This window comes from Salvelinus alpinus, chromosome 23, assembly GCF_045679555.1.
Source record: "Salvelinus alpinus chromosome 23, SLU_Salpinus.1, whole genome shotgun sequence".
NCBI classification, from domain to species: Eukaryota; Metazoa; Chordata; class Actinopteri; order Salmoniformes; family Salmonidae; genus Salvelinus; species Salvelinus alpinus.
This window is the reverse complement of record NC_092108.1, coordinates 13,873,244-13,891,679: the sequence shown is the minus strand read 5'-3', so window position 1 is coordinate 13,891,679 and position 18,436 is coordinate 13,873,244. Positions and strand designations below refer to the sequence as shown.

General features: G+C 42.8%; 1 protein-coding gene across 5 annotated transcripts in view; it reads left to right on the top strand.

Moving 5' to 3' along the window:
• The first annotated feature begins 16,656 nt into the window (after positions 1–16,656).
• Positions 16,657–18,436, top strand: part of LOC139550275 (G-protein-signaling modulator 2-like) — a 34,097-nt gene continuing 32,317 nt past the window's right edge. For 3 of the 5 annotated variants that reach the window (XM_071361063.1, XM_071361064.1, XM_071361062.1), the window contains exon 1: positions 16,663–16,866. The gene's annotated coding sequence lies outside the window, so the exon portion shown is untranslated. Of the gene's footprint in view, positions 16,867–18,436 lie in introns of all 5 variants that reach the window. The other 2 variants (XM_071361066.1, XM_071361065.1) reach the window with 1 other exon arrangement.

Sequence of the window (18,436 nt, the reverse complement as noted above, 5' to 3'; positions counted from 1 at the left end):
GAAATCATTAAATACATTTTAGGCTTATTATTTGCATGTACTTTATAATGGTGTAATAAATGTGAAATAAAAGAGAACGTTAATGTGTGCGTCTCTCAAGCAATTATGTGGGAAAGTTTGTTTTAAAAAGTTAACAAAGGGTTGTTTGAATACCTTTTTGCGCTCCACATATCTGAAAACCAAACATAAACATTAACGCTAACGGAAAGCATTTCAACGGTAGCGGTGGTTTTTCATATGTTATCCCTAAAAGGAACATTATACCCCTGTCCTGTATAATATTCGCCCTGCATGACAGGCCGAGAGGCAGCACATTTTTTCTTCACTCAACACAGATTTCAGGACTGGTCAGTGAGCTCAGGGGTTTTTTCTCCTCCGTGAATGAATTTGTCCATTGAGCCAAGGTTGGGCATACACTTGTTGAAAGCAGTGTTACTCAAAAGAGCCTATGTATTTATTTCCCAAACGTCTCCCTTTGTCTCTATGCATTTCTAGAATCATACAACGTGCATGTTTTCAGATGGTTACAATGACACAGCAGAATAACAATATCATATACAACTGCAATAATCAACACTAAGATTGTTTAAGCAACACATTATGTTTAGGTCTAATTAGTAAAGATCTGTTCTTACCTCAGATAAACTGATTAAAAGCAAAAGCTGTATCACTTTAAAATCTGTTGCTCCCATTCTTCCTGGAGAGCCTCTGCCTTGAGGCTAAAGATGTATAGTAGGCCAATGCTATTTCTGATTATGACTGCAGGGTAGTGTCAGGGGCTTAACTTTGACGTTTTTCGTTTTTTTAGGGGGAATGAAATGACAATTCTTTTATTGTTTTCAGCAAATACCAAAGATTGAGCCCTCCCACTGCCAGGGTCCCAGCAGGCCTATCAGAGAAGGAGGAGGAAAGATAGCCTACTCAATTGTAGTACTGGATGTACACAGGTGCACTATTACACTGTGCCCCATTAAATAGCTACTGTCATTAGTCAACAATAGCAGTTGAGTAAATGTATTGTAATGACCTGACTAGATCATAAAGGAACAATTGTCCAGACAGAGGATTGAGTTTACGAATTGACGGTTTATTAACCCAACTTTACACTGTTTGGCTGTAGCCCACGCCAAATAAATGAAAGATACCACACAAGCCAACCGGGACCTTCTCTTGTGAAGGCCAGACGTAAGAGAAATAACAATGGCTAAACCTGGTCTTAACTTCCAATGCTCCATCCCCCTGCCCAACCCCCCTCCACGCCACTCCGCCAACCACCAGGATGCCCGGCTTCAGAACATTCCAGGCATTCCCGTGATTGGCAGATAGCAGGTTGATTGGCATGCCGGACCCCGCGAACACTGGTAAGTACAACACAACCCACTAATAGCCTACCACATAACACACTGCTGTCTGTGCTGGTCGCTACAGTATGTATAATGGCTTAGCTATAGTGTTACAGTCATAGGCCAGGTGTGTTCATGTGTGCTATCTGTGTACTGCATGCTGTATGTTGGTGAGTTAAATATCCAGTTGTATAATGGCAAAATGATGCTTGCATGGCTCTGCATTACAGTGGATAACGTCCTGTTGTGCTGGAGCTACAACACCTGTGTAACGCTCGTCTGAAGAAGTGGACCAAAGCACAGCGTGGTACGTGTTCATGATCATTTATTCACCAAAAACACTCAAGCAAAATAACAAAGTGAGAAACGAAACAGTTCTGTAAGGTGAAGACACACTAAACAGAAAACAACTACCCACAAAACATAGGTGGGAAAAGGCTGCCTAAGTATGATTCCCAATCAGAGACAACGATCGACAGCTGCCTCTGATTGGGAACCACACTCAGCCAAAAACAAATAAATATAACACATACAGTGGGGCAAAAAAGTATTTAGTCAGCCACCAATTGTGCAAGTTCTCCCACTTAAAAAGATGAGAGAGGCCTGTAATTTTCATCATAGGTACACTTCAACTATGACAGACAAAATGAGAAAAGAAAATCCAGAAAATCACATTGTAGGATTTTTAATTAATTTATTTGCAAATTATGGTGGAAAATAAGTATTTGGTCAATAACAAAAGTTTATCTCAATACTTTGTTATATACCCTTTGTTGGCAATGACAGAGGTCAAACGTTTTCTGTAAGTCTTCACAAGGTTTTCACACACTGTTGCTGGTATTTTGGCCCATTCCTCCATGCAGATCTCCTCTAGAGCAGTGATGTTTTGGGGCTGTTGCTGGGCAACACGGACTTTTAACTCCCTCCAAAGATTTTCTATGGGGTTGAGATCTGGAGACTGGCTAGGCCACTCCAGGACCTTGAAATGCTTCTTACGAAGCCACTCCTTCGTTGCCCGGGCGGAGTCTTTGACAATTTTTTGGGGGCCTTCCTCTGACACCGCCGGCTCGTGTCACTGGGGAGCTCTCGGCTGTGCTTCCCTTTGTAGTCTGTAATAGTTTGCAGGCCCTGCCACATCCAACGAGCATTGGAGCCAGTGTAGTACGATTAGATCTTTGTCCTGTATTGATGCTTTGCCTGTTTGATGGTTCATCGGAGAGCATAGCAGGATTTCTTATAAGCTTCCGGGTTAGAGTCCCGCTCCTTGAAAGCGGCAGGAGGTTGCTTGTAATCCATGGCTTCTGGTTGGGGTATATAAGTACAGTCACTGTGGGGACGACGTCATTGATGCACTTATTGATGAAGCCAGTGACTTATGTGGTGTACTCCTCAATGCCATCGGAAGAATCCCGGAACATATTCCAGTCTGTGCTAGCAAAACAGTCCTGTAGTTTAGCATCTGCTTCATCTGAACACTTTTTTATTGACCGAGTCACTGGTGCTTCCTGCTTTAATTTTTGCTTGTAAGCAGGAATCAGGAGGATAGAATTATGGTCAGATTTTCCAAATGGTGGGCGAGGGAGAGCTTTGCACACGTCTCTGTGTGTGGAGTAAAGGTGGTCTAGAGTTTTTTTCCCTCTGGTTGTAAATTTAACATGCTGATAGAAAGGAGGTAAAACTGATTTAAGTCTCCCTTCATTAAAGTCCCAGGCCACTAGGTGCGCCACCTCTGGATGAATGTTTTCCAGTTTGCTTATGGCGGTATATAGCTCATTGAGTGCGGTCTTAGTGCCAGCATCAGTATGTAGACAGCTACGAAAAATACAGATAAACTCTCTAGGTAGATAGTGTGGTCTACAGCTTATCATGAGATACTCTACCTCAGGCAAGCAAAACCTCGAGACTTCCTTAGATATCGTGCACCAGCTGTTGTTTACAAATATACATAGGCCGTCACCGCTTGTCTTACCAGAGGCTGCTGTTCTATCCTGCCGATACAGTGTATAACATGCCAGCTGTATGTTATTCATGTCGTCGTTCAGCCACGACTCGGTGAAACATAAGATATTACCGTATTTAATGTCCCATTGGTAGGAGTTCGTCCAATTTATTATCCAGCGATTGTACGTTGCCTAGTAGTACGGATGGCAAGGGAAGATTAGCCACTCGTCGGCGTATCCTCACAAGGCACCCCGATCTCTTTCCGCGATACCTCTTGCGTCTTTTTCTCCTGCGAATGACGGGGATGTGGGCCTGTTCGGGTGTCTGATTCCAGAAGCTATTTTTGGTCATAAGAGACGGTAGCAGCAACATTATGTACAAAATCTGTTTAAAAAAAATGTGAACAAACAAACAAAATAGCACTGTTGGTTAAGAGCCCATGAAACGGCAGCCATCCTCTCTGGCGCCATCTTGTTACTGCTCACAGGGCTCAGTATCACCCATTATCTGACCCAGTAGGCTCACTTTGTTACTCACCACAGTCCACAGCAGTACTGTGTGTCCAAAACTATCCTATTTATTAAAATCGAATACAAAGGACCAAAGACTGATGACAAAGACTGGTCTGGTCATCTGGTCATATTAACCTCATATGCAGCAAGGTTATCAGTTAAGATGTGAAGAAACGTGTATACTACTAGGTGTTCCATGTCATACAGCGAAAGTTAATTGTTTGGTACTGACAAAGACACTAGAGCTTGAACTGAACACTCCTTGTTTCCCAGTGACTATATCTCTGTCATGCGTGGCTCTCTAAGTCAGATCCTACACTCTAGAAGTAAAGGTGTCTGGAAGAAACTTTTGGGTTGCCACACCAGTGGAAACATTCTAGTTTAAAAAGGTTCCTCGAGGAATGCTTCTGAAAAGGGTCTATTTGAGGAACCCCTATGTAAAGGTTCAAACCTGAACTTTTTTGTCATGGGAGGGGTTCAATTTTGAACATTCCTTATAATTTATTGTAGAGGTGACAGCTAATCAGGTTGGAGGCGTGGCTTATTGGAAGTGTGGCTTTCAGATATTTTTGGCCAACCGTCCTTGAATATCTTTACATATTATATTTTTGAATATAATATTAATAATATTAACATTGCTGATTACGTATAGTAATAAAGTGGTAACTTTTCCAACTTTGGGATTTGCATAGGCTCTTGAGGAACTCATACACCTCTGTTAGCCTCATTAAAGCTACCAAACTGTCATTGTTCAACCTTAACATGTGATGACACAACAGAACAGATTAACAGGAATGACATTTACTCTAACGGGTGGCCAAACACCTAACTAAAATACTAAGCCACGCCTCCACTCCAGGGTTCCTCCAGGAACCCGTTGCTACATCGAACCATTAAAGGTTTCTCCAAGAACAGAAGATGCAAATATGAACCATTGACTAGTCACTACTAATTCTAAGCATGAACAGGTGTGGGTGTGTACGAGTAAATCGAGAGAGAAAAAAAGATCAAGTGTGGATAAGGCTGTTTTGTGATCCAAGGACAAAGAGAGAAATCTGAGAATATGAAACTTTACAGAGATAGATCTGAAACTTGATCTGAGTTTCCTATTTCTATTGTTATGATTTATTACAGCCTTGTAGGTGATCCCATCAAGATTAGAATGGTCCCTTTAGGGGAGACCTGTCCCCTGTCCATGGCACACAACTGATATGTGAAGCTTCATTTACATTTTTTATTTTTCTAGTTGTACCTCTACTTATAAATGTCAGATGAATTCCTAGGCTTGGTGACGGACACTTGAGGTCATATTGACAGTTTTATAAATAGGGGATACAGGCCAGAAAATGTCCTTCCCAAAACATTATTGTTTCAGCCAAACTAATACTATTGTCCACTATTCAAAGCGAGAGCTTTTTCTATTGTCAGGAACCAGTGTTTTCCAGTAACCAACCGGGAAGTTGACCTGGACTGTGAAGTTCCAGGAACCAACCTGTGAACCTGTGTGATTGGATAAATTGCAGACCACAGAGATTCTACATGTAATTCTATGTCGCTGACCACCTCAGTCAAAATGTCCAACAAAAGAAGAAAACAAATGTATGTTATATATAATCTTTCAAATAGGTTATTACATAAATAGATAGAGTATAGATGAACACCAGGGTAAGATAACGATCATTAGATGTATGCCTCAGAATGAGAGGATATCAGACAGAGACAGGATCACAATACATCTAAATAAACAATATGAGCGATACCATATGCCAGGGATCATCAACTAGTTTCAGCCACGGGCTGATTTTCTTCTTCAGAGGATGTTCAGGTGTCCGGAACATATTTAAAAATAATTTGTAGACTGGAAATTGACAAGAAGATGCCCAAACAGTTATAATATTAGACTAAAATGTAACAATTTTAAACCTTGCTTACATTTGTATCACATATATCTCTCTATTATGCGTTGAAACACTTTGGAACAGGTGTTTTTACAGTCTTTTATGTCCAACAATAAAAATAATAAAAATAGAAGATTCAAAATGAGCAATTAGAGTTAAGTGCCTTGCTCAAGGGTCGGCTTGGGGATTCGAACCAACAACCTGCGGTTACTGGCCCAACGCCCTTAGGCTACTAGGCTATCTCCAGCCCCATTGTATTGTTGTCACGGCTACTATAAGTGATATATATATATATCTCCCTTTTCCCAATGAGAGTTCAACAAAAGGGCTTATCTAGAAAAATGTCCTAAAGGACTTATTCGAGGTAGACAGGAGTTGGAGCACTCAACCATGGGAGTTCATTCACATGCAATTTGGAGGATTATTGTCAGGTGTGATTGTCAGTTCCCGTGTAGTTTCAAAAAGAAAACGTGTAAAGTGTGTTATTCTGTGTTAGTACTACTGCTATGACAAGACATACACAAACACCAAACACTGACCCATGGCAGGCGACTGAAAAAGTTGGTGGTCTGTCCTCTTAGTTCAGGTTTGAGTGTGACGGCACAATATGTCCTTAAATTTGTGTTTGTGTTTGATTGTGTAGGGAGCAGGTTTAACACTGTGGGGGCACAGCACTTAGACTTTGACTTGCACTAGCTTCTTCTCCTTTTATATGGATGTCATGGTGGACCATGGTTACCCCCCAGAGAACACACCAGATCAGGCTTCAGTACACAGCCCAGGGAGGGAGCAGAATCGTAGATAGGTAGCTCAGCTGGAAGACATCCAACTGGCATAATCAAGGTGTTGACAGACAACTCAAGGTCACAGGGCAGTTTCACACCTCCGGGAGGACACATGGACAGTATCAGTGTGATAGCTGTGAAAGTGACGTTTTATGGATTAGGGATTGACCTGGAGCTGATCTGGCCACCTCTGGTTTGACCTACTAATGAGAGATATAATAAAATGGTTTCAGTGTCTTTAGAGAGGAAAATGTGATATTGCGGTAATTTAGGTATTTTACAGGAATCCACGACCACAGTGCATGAAAGAATCCCAAGCCTCCAGGAAAATGAACTGTTTTGTGTTGTTTAAGATCATATCTAAGAGATGGGTTGTGTGTTGATGTCTGTAGGTCTAGGGAAACCTATATCTAAAAGAAAATAGGACGGGGCGGTTAGGCATGTTGCCCGGACACTTCTCCCCAGACACCCATAAGAGAACAACAGGGAAACAGAATATTCTACAACAAAACACACAACTTGGCACCGGGCTGGGACAGAGCAAGGGGAACACAAAGACGTTTGATAGAAAAACTCAATAAGTGTCGGTTTTGTCTGCGATATCCACAGGGTGAAAACAATGGGCGGGAGGGTGTCATGTGAACAAATTATAGTTAAGGGGGACCAAAGTCGATACACATTCTCAGAAGTGAAGGGGCTTTTCCTGTAATGTAATATTCAAAATCTGGCCTAGTTTTTATCAACATAATCTCTGTCCCTTTGTGTAGGGGAATGGTGGATGGACAGTTGGCTGGGTAGTACTAGAATAGTGTGATAGGGATGTCCTGTGGCCATAGAGGGAATAATTTGAGGTGGCTGAATGATACTGGTAGTAATAATAGTAGTACTGAGGTAGCTGTTGTTACCAATGTTGTTACCAAGCAAATGCTTGTAAAGTTACAGTAGAATAGACTCCTGTGTGAAGCGTCCCTCTTGTGCTCATCTTAACACATACGTGCCTCTGGAATATGGGGGCAATTTTGCGACACCAAGATGTTATCTTTTAAAACATATGACATTTACAAAATAACTGATTGTAAATAGTTTAATTCAAAATAAAATTATCAGATTCAGTCAAATTTCTCTAATACAACAATTTTCTAAAAACTTCCACATCTGGAAAGCATGTTTTCCTCACTAAAATACATTCAGAAGTTTTTCTAATTGTAAACGGATGATGTAATGATGGTTACATGACATGAACCAACAAATAGTTATTTGATTCCTTTAGGATTACTATTCTTTGCATAATACTTTGACATAACTATTACAGTACGGGTAAGTGGGAAAGGGGGATACCTAGTCAGTTGTCCAACTGAATGTATTCAACTGAAATGTGGTTTCCGCATTTAACCCATTTTACCTCATAATTCCTCAGTAAATACCAGGTAAAACATGACTAGTACCCATTGATGTTGAAAGAATGTTCTCCTATCTCCATGTGGCAGCCTCACCTTGTTGGCCCTGTGCCTGCTTGCTCTGCCTCGGTCCTGGGGGAGGGTGGAGGGGGGCTGAGAGCTGGGGGAAGTGTCCGCTGGAAAAACACATTGCTGGGCAGTAGAGGTGAGTCTGACTGGGTAGAGCTCCTTCTGTGGTGGGAGACAGACAGCACCTGGTGCTCTCACACTTTGAGTGAGTGAGTGAGTGAGTGAGTGAGTGAGTGAGTGAGTGAGTGAGTGAGTGAGTGAGTGAGTGAGTGAGTGAGTGAGTGAGAGGAGAGAGAGAGAGAGAGAGAGAGAGAGAGAGAGAGAGAGAGAGAGAGAGAGAGAGAGAGAGAGAGAGAGAGAGAGAGAGAGAGAGAGAGAGAGAGTGAGAGAGATAGTGAGAGAGATAGTGTAGGAGTGGACAACACTGGGTGGGAAGCATCTCAGCTGTTCTTCTCCTTGGTCTTTGATTTCTGCATAGTGCATCTTTAAATTGTGAATTGATAATGAAATGAATAAAGTAGTCATGATGAGGCCCAGTCATGACAGTGTCTTATGGGCAGGAGTGGACTGGTTGTTGGTCCTTACATGGAGATCTGTAGCTTGGGTTCTTGTATGAGTGCTGGAATGCTGGAGGACTGGAGTGGGTGAGATTAGAGATCTCCAGAGAACAGTTCTCGGATTGTAAAATGGATGGAGAAACACAACTACCTTCAGGACCACCGAAGATAACTTTAAGGCAAATTCTGCAAACTGAATGACCAAAATCTGACTCAACAACTGATTTCATCTTTTGTTAAACATAAAATGTAAGAATCACTCTTGTTTTTCCAACTGTTCACTGTATTTTACACCCATTAGGAGAAAGTCAATACCAGGACCACCAAACTGTATTGGAGTGTTTTTTGCTCTGGGTTTTCCCTGGTCTGTCCAGCACGATTAGGGCTTGCTGCTCCCTCTCCTGCCACCTAGTGGTGTACTGTGGAATGGCAGCATGTTCTCAGAGCGGTCCGTCTCCACACTGTCTATACCTGGGAAAAAGGACCATACACAGGCCAGGGAATTGTAACTTCGTACACAATGACATTGACAATTAAACACAACATTACATTTACAATAATCTCTGGTGGGCAGACTACGTAAACATAAATTAATAAAATAAATTAATAAAAAAACATACGTTTTTATTCTGTAGATATTGATTGATAACGAGCAGTAATAGTTCCCGGTCACTGGTTATTTGGACAAGTCACGATTTCGCAGTTGTTAGCATCTTTCGACTTTCAGAAGGGGAGGGAACATTTGGCCCATACACTTGCCCATAACTTACAAAGAGATAGGGTCAAGCTCCTCATTCTGGTTCCACTCCTCATTCTAGCATCTCTTTATCTCTTATCTTAACATGTATGGACCAAGAATTTAATTGAGCATCTGACCAATAACGTAAGACTTTAGTTCTGGCTTAACCCGAGATTACATTTACATTGACTAACATTACATGCTAATATAAGCAATATCTCAATTACATGCTAACCAAACTAATACTAAATTACACATTGGCACTAGAAGGCATCAACAGCTTGGTTTTAAGCCTTCTTTCCTGTTTGTATCTGGAGGTAAGGTAGTCCATCCTCTGGAAGAGGTGAGGCAGCTGGACCAGACCCTCTTCCAGGTCTCTCCTCAGTTGGGACACCTCCGACTGTAGGGCCTGCATCGCCTCACTGGAGAGACACAGCGAGAGAGAGGTTAGTCAACTCAAAAACATTAGGGTTTTGGCCACTATGATGTAAGCCTTATTACCTGGTAGCCTGTCCTGGTTATCATTTTCATAAGGTCAAATTTACTTTTGAGTTGAATACTCAGTGTTTTTAGACTAACCTTTGCCCAGCTGTACTGCCTCTACAGGAAAACATCAACACTTCCACTAGGACCACAGCAGAAGCTGTGTGAATCTTCACCACTCACCATGCGGTTTATCAGGTACACTCTGAGTAGGTCTGGTTAGCCAGTAGTCCACTGCAGTCCTGCACAACTGAGGAGGCATCTGCAGACTGGGTCTCCTCTCTCTATTATCCCCAGTCAGATGGATAGTAGTCTGTAGGCTGGGTCTCCTCTCTCCAATATCCCCAGTCAGATGGATAGTAGTCTGTAGGCTGGGTCTCCTCTCTCCAATATCCCCAGTCAGATGGATAGTAGTCTGTAGGCTGGGTCTCCTCTCTCCAATATCCCCAGTCAGATGGATAGTAGTCTGTAGGCTGGGTCTCCTCTCTCTAATATTCCCAGTCAGATGGATAGTAGTCTACAGACTGGGTCTCCTCTCTCCAATATCCCCAGTCAGATGGATAGTAGTCTGTAGGCTGGGTCTTCTCTCTCCAATATCCACAGTCAGATGGATAGTAGTCTGCAGACTGGGTCTCCTCTCTCTAATATCCCCAGTCAGATGGATAGTAGTCTGTAGGCTGGGTCTCCTCTCTCCAATATCCCCAGTCAGATGGATAGTAGTCTGTAGGCTGGGTCTCCTCTCTCCAATATCCCCAGTCAGATGGATAGTAGTCTGTAGGCTGGGTCTCCTCTCTCCAATATCCCCAGTCAGATGGATAGTAGTCTGTAGACTGGGTCTCCTCTCTCCAATATCCCCAGTCAGATGGATAGTAGTCTGTAGGCTGGGTCTCCTCTCTCCAATATCCCCAGTCAGATGGATAGTAGTCTGCAGACTGGGTCTCCTCTCTCCAATATCCCCAGTCAGATGGATAGTAGTCTGTAGGCTGGGTCTCCTCTCTCCAATATCCCCAGTCAGATGGATAGTAGTCTGCAGACTGGGTCTCCTCTCTCCAATATCCCCAGTCAGATGGATAGTAGTCTGTAGGCTGGGTCTCCTCTCTCCAATATCCCCAGTCAGATGGATAGTAGTCTGTAGGCTGGGTCTCCTCTCTCCAATATCTCCAGTCAGATGGTTAGTAGTCTGCAGACTGGGTCTCCTCTCTCTAATATCCCCAGTCAGATGGATAGTAGTCTGTAGGCTGGGTCTCCTCTCTCCAATATCCCCAGTCAGATGGATAGTAGTCTGTAGGCTGGGTCTCCTCTCTCCAATATCCCCAGTCAGATGGATAGTAGTCTGTAGGCTGGGTCTCCTCTCTCCAATATCCCCAGTCAGATGGATAGTAGTCTGTAGGCTGGGTCTCCTCTCTCTAATATCCCAAGTCAGATGGATAGTAGTCTGTAGGCTGGGTCTCCTCTCTCCAATATCCCCAGTCAGATGGATAGTAGTCTGTAGGCTGGGTCTCCTCTCTCCAATATCCCCAGTCAGATGGATAGTAGTCTGTAGGCTGGGTCTCCTCTCTCCAATATCCCCAGTCAGATGGATAGTAGTCTGTAGGCTGGGTCTCCTCTCTCCAATATCCCCAGTCAGATGGATAGTAGTCTGTAGGCTGGGTCTCCTCTCTCCAATATCCCCAGTCAGATGGATAGTAGTCTGCAGACTGGGTCTCCTCTCTCCAATATCCCCAGTCAGATGGATAGTAGTCTGTAGGCTGGGTCTCCTCTCTCCAATATCCCCAGTCAGATGGATAGTAGTCTGTAGGCTGGGTCTCCTCTCTCCAATATCCCAAGTCAGATGGATAGTTGTCTGCAGGTTGGAGCAGGAGCCTTCGCTGTCACTCATTCTCACAGGACTGGAGGCCCCATCAGACTGGAACTGGAGCCTGAGGATAGGTGATAAAAACAACAACATACATTTGAATTATTAATACATTACTGAAATGTCCACTCAAATAGCTTGCCTCACTCCAGGTTTGTATGTACCTGTACCTTTCTGTATGACGTTTTGGTTGGGAAAGTCCTGTGGCTGGGCGACTCAAGTCAGAGCTCCCAAACCCACTGTCTGTCTCTGGTCTCACTGTCCTCTACATCCCACAATAAACTTCCATAGACATACATGGTAATTATGACCATTTCCAGGGGACGTCCTCCAACCAATCAAAGCTTTTGCAGTATGTTGTCCATCCAATCATAGATGTAGGATCAGAGAACGAACCTAGTGTGTTGTATTGGGATTGTGCCACAGAGCATTTTGAGGGTTCTATGTGGAGACGCTTGGTGATTGTTGGATAGAGATTAACAGTGAAAAGTGATAGTTGAGCATTTTTGGACATTATTCAATTCAAATGAGTTTTTTCAAATTACAGGATATAAATACATTTAAATAAATTGTTTTCTTGGGTTTAGAACTTTTGTGTCTTTAGTGCAATTTATTTAAATTTGCCTTGCTAACTTCAGTAGCTAGCTAGCTACCGGCGCGAGTGTGCAGTTTTCTCCGCCAGAATGGCCAATGCTGCCGAAAATGTTGTGGACTTTTTGTTGAAGAACCCCTTTAATTCTCTGGGGTACACGGAAAAGGTGCGAATTAAAAGCGAGGGTCGACCTCTGCCTGAGATCAGTTTCGTGAAGAAGGATGAAAAAGTGAGAGCGTTCAATTCCAACTGGTATCAAATGTATAGCTGGTTAACAGGGAGCCTATCATCAAGCCGCCTGTAATTGCACGTTACGATGCTTGACATGCTGAACATCTTTTCGGGGATGTCGAAAACAATTCCAAATAATTTGATAGCTTCCATCGCGTCATCCATTAAACGTTAGATTAAAGAGAGAGGTTGATGCAGCACATTTTTTCGCGTGCGCTCGAGTAGACTTTCCAGTATTTATTTAGCAAAGATGATAACACGTCACAAAATCACTCCGGACGGACACAAGCAAAAACTCATGACATATATGTTATGCAGCAGCCGAGGCTAAACCTAAACAGTAGACATCTGACATGCTGTATTGGATGAAAACGATACTATTTTTCCGTCTGATTAACTATAGGCTACTAATAAGAGCAGCTGCATACAGCCTATGCGCCCAGTCCACCTGGTCAGGGTAAACTAATTGGTAACTCTATGTATTTACAGTCCATTTGTGTGTCAGGAGAAAATGTGAATGTGATCAAATTTAGATTATATTCAAAATTGGGCTGGCTATTTTTTTGTATAAATGTAACAGTATAACTTTAGTACGTCCCCTCGCCCCGACACGGGCGCGAACCAGGGACCCTCTGCACACATCAACAACGGTCGCCCACGAAGCATCGTTACCCATCGCTCCACAAAGGCCGCGGCCCTTGCAGAGCAAGGTGCAACACTACTTCTAGGTTTCAGAGCAAGTGACGTAACTGATTGAAACGCTACTAGCGCGTACCCGCTAACTAGCTAGCCATTTCACATCCGTTACACTCACCCCCCTTTCAACCTCCTCCTTTTCCGCAGCAACCAGTGATCCGGGTCAACAGCATCAATGTAACAGTATAACTTTAGTACGTCCCCTCGCCCCGACCCGGGCGCGAACCAGGGACCCTCTGCACACATCACATCGACAACAGTCACCCACGAAGCGTCGTTACCCATCGCTCCACAAAAGCCGCGGCCCTTGCAGAGCAAGGGGTAACACTACTAATACGTTTCAGAGCAAGTGACGTAACTGATTGAAACGCTACTAGCGCGTACCCGCTAACTAGCTAGCCATTTCACATCCGTTACATAAAGCCTACAATTGCATCAGCCCTGTGAGTTCTATTGTCTATCAGCTGTTGTCTCTGTATCTGGGTAGAGGACATCTAGTATGGTGTTGGTTTGGCTCCTCAGTGAATTGTCCTGCAAACACAAAAGCTGAGACGGTGCAAATCCAGTTTATGTTATGGCCTAAATCCTACATCATTGAAAATGGAAATGATCTTATTTGTAATTGATGATGATTTAATGTGAAAAAATCTAATATAATGAGAAATTACTCATTTCATTCCTCAAGTTGCATCATTTCATGTAAACTGGTTGTGTAATACATTTGTTATAATTTTTCTCTACTTTGTCCTTGAATCCTCACTCTTTTTTTTGTGGGGGGGGGGGGGGGGGGGGGTGAATCCTCCCTCTTAGGTTGTGACTGCGTGTAACCAGAATCATATGTCATCCGACCCCATTTGTCACTAAGGAAACAGGTGGCTCTTGGCCAGGTAATTTGTAACAGAGCGAGAACCTGTCATAATATCAGATGTCAGAGACAGCATCTTGCCTGATGGAGATAGGGTGTTGGGGAGGTCTTCTTGGTCACCACAGTCAAACTCCAGGGTAAGATTAGATAGCGCTTGTGTCTGTTGAAAGAAATGTTTACAAGTTGTACAACATTTCCATTGAGACTTTTTGAGATTGTTAAAAAAGTGACAATAGTATGAAGGTTATTTAAGTCCATTTAACAGAACAAAGACGAGTCCATTGTAGAGTCCATTGTAGAGTCCGTTGTAGAGACCATTGTAGAGTCTCATCTGATCAATTAAGTTTTCTGCATAGTCAGCAGTTTATCATATTTAGCCTCAAAGAGAGATATGAGAGAGATATTTTTTTATTTATTTAACCTTTATTTAACCAGGTAGGCAAATTGAGAACACGTTCTCATTTACAATTGCGACCTGGCCAAGATAAAGCAAAGCAGTTCGACACATACAACAACACATAGTTACACATGGAGTAAAACAAACATATAGTCAATAATACAGTGAAAAAAAAATAAGTCTATATACAATGTGAGCAAGTGAGGTGAGAGAGATATGTTATGCATGAAGGATGTGTGACTCATTTGTAGAGTGGTTTACAGGCAACTGGCCCTCTGAACCCACCTGTAAATGATGCACCAGTCCTGGGATGGTCTCTGTCTGTTTGTTCTGGTCTCTGAACACGTAGGGCCTCTATGAGTGCTGAATAGTCCTAATTCACTCTGTTGTAGAGCCTCTATGAGGGCTGAATAGAGTCCTCATTCACTCTGTTGTAGAGCCTCTATGAGGGCTGAATAGAGTCCTAATTCACTCTGTTGTAGAGCCTCTATGAGGGCTGAATAGAGTCCTCCATCACTCTATTGTAGAGCCTCTCTGAGGGCTGAATAGAGTCCTCATTCACTCTGTTGTAGAGCCTCTGTGAGAGCTGAATAGAGTCCTCCATCACTCTGTAGAGCCTCTATGAGGGCTGAATAGAGTCCTCATTCACTCTGTTGTAGAGCCTCTCTGAGGGCTGAATAGAGTCCTCCATCCCCATGTTGATCACCTTCTAAGCAGAGGACCTACCCAGTGAGGACTCGGGCCTGGAGAAGATTCGGGGCCTGGAGAAGATGGGTGACTGGCTGAAGGGTCTCACCGGACCGCTGGTACTCTTTGAGATTTTCACCTTGGGGGCACCTTGGAGAAGTCAGGGAGCAGGTAGTGGACTTCAAATCAAAATCTAATTTTATTTGTCACTTACAGTGAAATGCTTACTTACAAGCCCTAACTAACAATGCAGTAATTTTTGCGATGTGTGGGCGTGAGTGATGTGAGTATAATGGTAGGTTTGTGTGTGAGCAGTGCTTGACAGGGGCAGGAGCTCACCGGAGCTGAGTACCGGCACCTCAAATGTTCTACTGCTTGAGTTCCTGCACCTCTTACAGAATATTGGCTTAAACTATAGCAGTCAGTAGTTCCTGCACCTAAATATAAACAGTACCGTCACACAAAATGAGCACCAGCACCTATTTCAGTCCAAGTCAAGCACTCTGTGTGTGTGTGTGTGTGTGTGTGTGTCTGTGTGTGTGTGGCCTCGCCTACAGCATGTAGGTGTGTGTATGAGTGATGTGTGTACGAGTGGTGTGTGTATAAGTGGTGTGAGAGACTTGATAAACTTGCTCTTCAGCATAACGAGCATTTGAAGATCCAGTGTTAGAAGTTCAAAAGCATGACAGACTAAGCTGTATGCAGTCGGTATAAGTGCAATTCTATTAGAATAACTAAACTGATAAAATAAAGGTTAAATTAAATAAAACAAATCTCTATCCTGCTGAGAAGTCTGTGCAACCTCTCAAAACAATCAACCCCAAGACTTGCTGGCAAGTTATCAGCATATACCTGTTGTACCCAATGAAACTCTCCTGACCTGGCCCCAATCTCATCTATTTAGAATGTGTTATATGCTACACAGCAATGTTTCTTATGGGATCTTCAAGTTCTGACATAACCCACCAGTTACGTCTGCAACATTGTTTCAAGATCTAAAGCAGTCGAATGTATGTGGCTTCATCAATAATGTACATTGTATCACGTCTGAACTTGACGTGCGAGGGGAGGAGTTAGATCGCTTCAGTAAACTCCTGAATCCTTCTCAAAAAGTATGGGGGAGCAGCGAGCTCACTTCACTCTCATCCTTCCCTGCTGCTGACAAACGCCGAGCTTTTGAAAGCACCTGTGTGTTTTGGCCAACTTCTCAATTTATGCAAACAATACTAACTTAGCCTGTCAGTTTGCTAGCAGCTATCTACATTTTATTAACAGCTAGCTACTGCCTAAGGTTCTGCAACAGTGGCAGTGCAAGTAGACAGGCTCCTACTTTTTCAGGCAGTCAGTTTACTTAGTTTACTTACTGGTTTTCAACCCCCCAAACTGAGATGTTTGCATTAGTAAATGCCATTATTGTCGAGAATGACTCTTTGTTTTATTCTTCTGATTATTGCATATTTTGCTGACACACTTGACACCTTGAAGCTGCATGAGGATAACTTGATTTACTCACTCATCCCATAGTTGAAATTCATTATTGAAATCTCATTGGTCCAGAGACTGGTATTATGGGCGTGGTTATCTTTGAACCTGTTCCGCTGATTGGCTACTGGACTAACAAAACAGAGTCGACTCATCGAAGTTTGTGAAAAGTTTCTTGCTAGTTATGTTAGGAAAGTGCCGAATTTATAAGCACATATGGCAATAAATATAACGTTTTATTATGAAGTTGTAGAATAAAACTGAAATTGTATTTACCGTCCGAGTCGAAGTATCGAAACGGGGAATAAAACGCATTGTTCGAACTGGACCGCCTAACGTAAGTGGACTAGCTGACGTTAGCCAGCTGAGCTAACGTTAGCTACGGTTACAGGTTGTAAAGGTTCTCTGGTTGTGTACCCATAGCATAGCCCTCTAGCTATAAGCTAAATAAATAGCTATATTGTTGTGGTTGTAGCTTGCACATTTGTTAGAACTGGCTTGTTGGCTACCTAGTTAGTTTTCTCAGTTGATTTGCTGATCAAATCTCTCAGTTCACTATTTGGGGAACGCCTTAGCTGTATTCGTCAAAATAAATATAATTTGTTAAATCAAAGACAGTATGTTATAGGCCTATAGCCATATCTCGTGTATGCACAATATCTACAGTTTACTAATTTAGTTAGTTTGTTACTGTAAAATTGCTGTGTTAAATTGTCCAGTGTATTTTTCTGGGAAATCATGGTATGACTTAATCTCTTCTGGGAAATGAATAAGGGAACTAGGCAACAAAATGTGAAAGAAAACAGTAGGACATTCAACTATTGATAGTAATCTATATCACGTGTATCTTAAAATCTTCGGGCTTCTCAGAGTCCCAATCCCGCTTGCTCGCCAATCTCCACACTGAATCATTTCAGGTGAGGGGTGCCTCTTTCTAGATCGGTCCCCTCTGTTTTGATGGTGATTTTCTGGCTGCATTACTGCTCTCATGCATTATTATGCTTTGGTGTTTCCGGGTTTGCTTGGTTAATGAGAGGCTGTGGACTGGTTAATGAGAGGCTGTGGACACAGAGTGAATAGACCACCCTGTGAGCACATTAAAGATGAGCTAATGATAACAGTTCTGTGTGTGTGATGTGGGAGCCAGCCTCCTGTCAAGCTGTTCTTTCAAATGACTGCTTTTGTTGCCACAGCTGCACTGTAGTCCTATATCACTTGTCCTATTAACCACTACGTCATAGTCGCAGACGGACAGCTTTGTCACCGGCTCAGACACATACAGTTGAAGTCGGCAGTTTACATACACCTTAGCCAAATAGGAGCAGACTCCTTTCTGAGAATGTAGGCTCCTCCTTTACGCCGGTGAAAAGAATCTGGGAAAAGGATCTCTGTCTATCAGTGATGAGTTTTGGGCGGATGTTTGCGACAAGGTACAGTTGAAGTCGGAAGTTTACATACACCTTAGCCAAATACATTTAAACTCAGTTTTTCACAATTCCTGACATTTAATCCTAGTAAAAATTCCCTGTTTTAGGTCAATTAGGATCACCACTTTATTTTAAGAATGTGAAATGTCAGAATGATAGAGAATGATTTCTTTCAGATTTGATTTCTTTCATCACGTTCCCAGTTGGTCAGAAGTTTACATACACTCAATTAGTATTTGGTAGCATTGCCTTTAAATTGTGTAACTTGGGTCAAACGTTCCGGGTAGCCTTCCACAAGCTTCCCACAATAAGTTGGGTGAATTTTGTCCCATTCCTCCTGACAGAGCTAGTGTAACTGAGTCAGGTTTGTATGCCTCCTTGCTCGCACATGCTTTTTCAGTTCTGCCCACACATTTTCTATGGGATTGAGGTCAAGGCTTTGTGATGGTGACTCCAATACCTTGACTTTGTTGTCCTTAA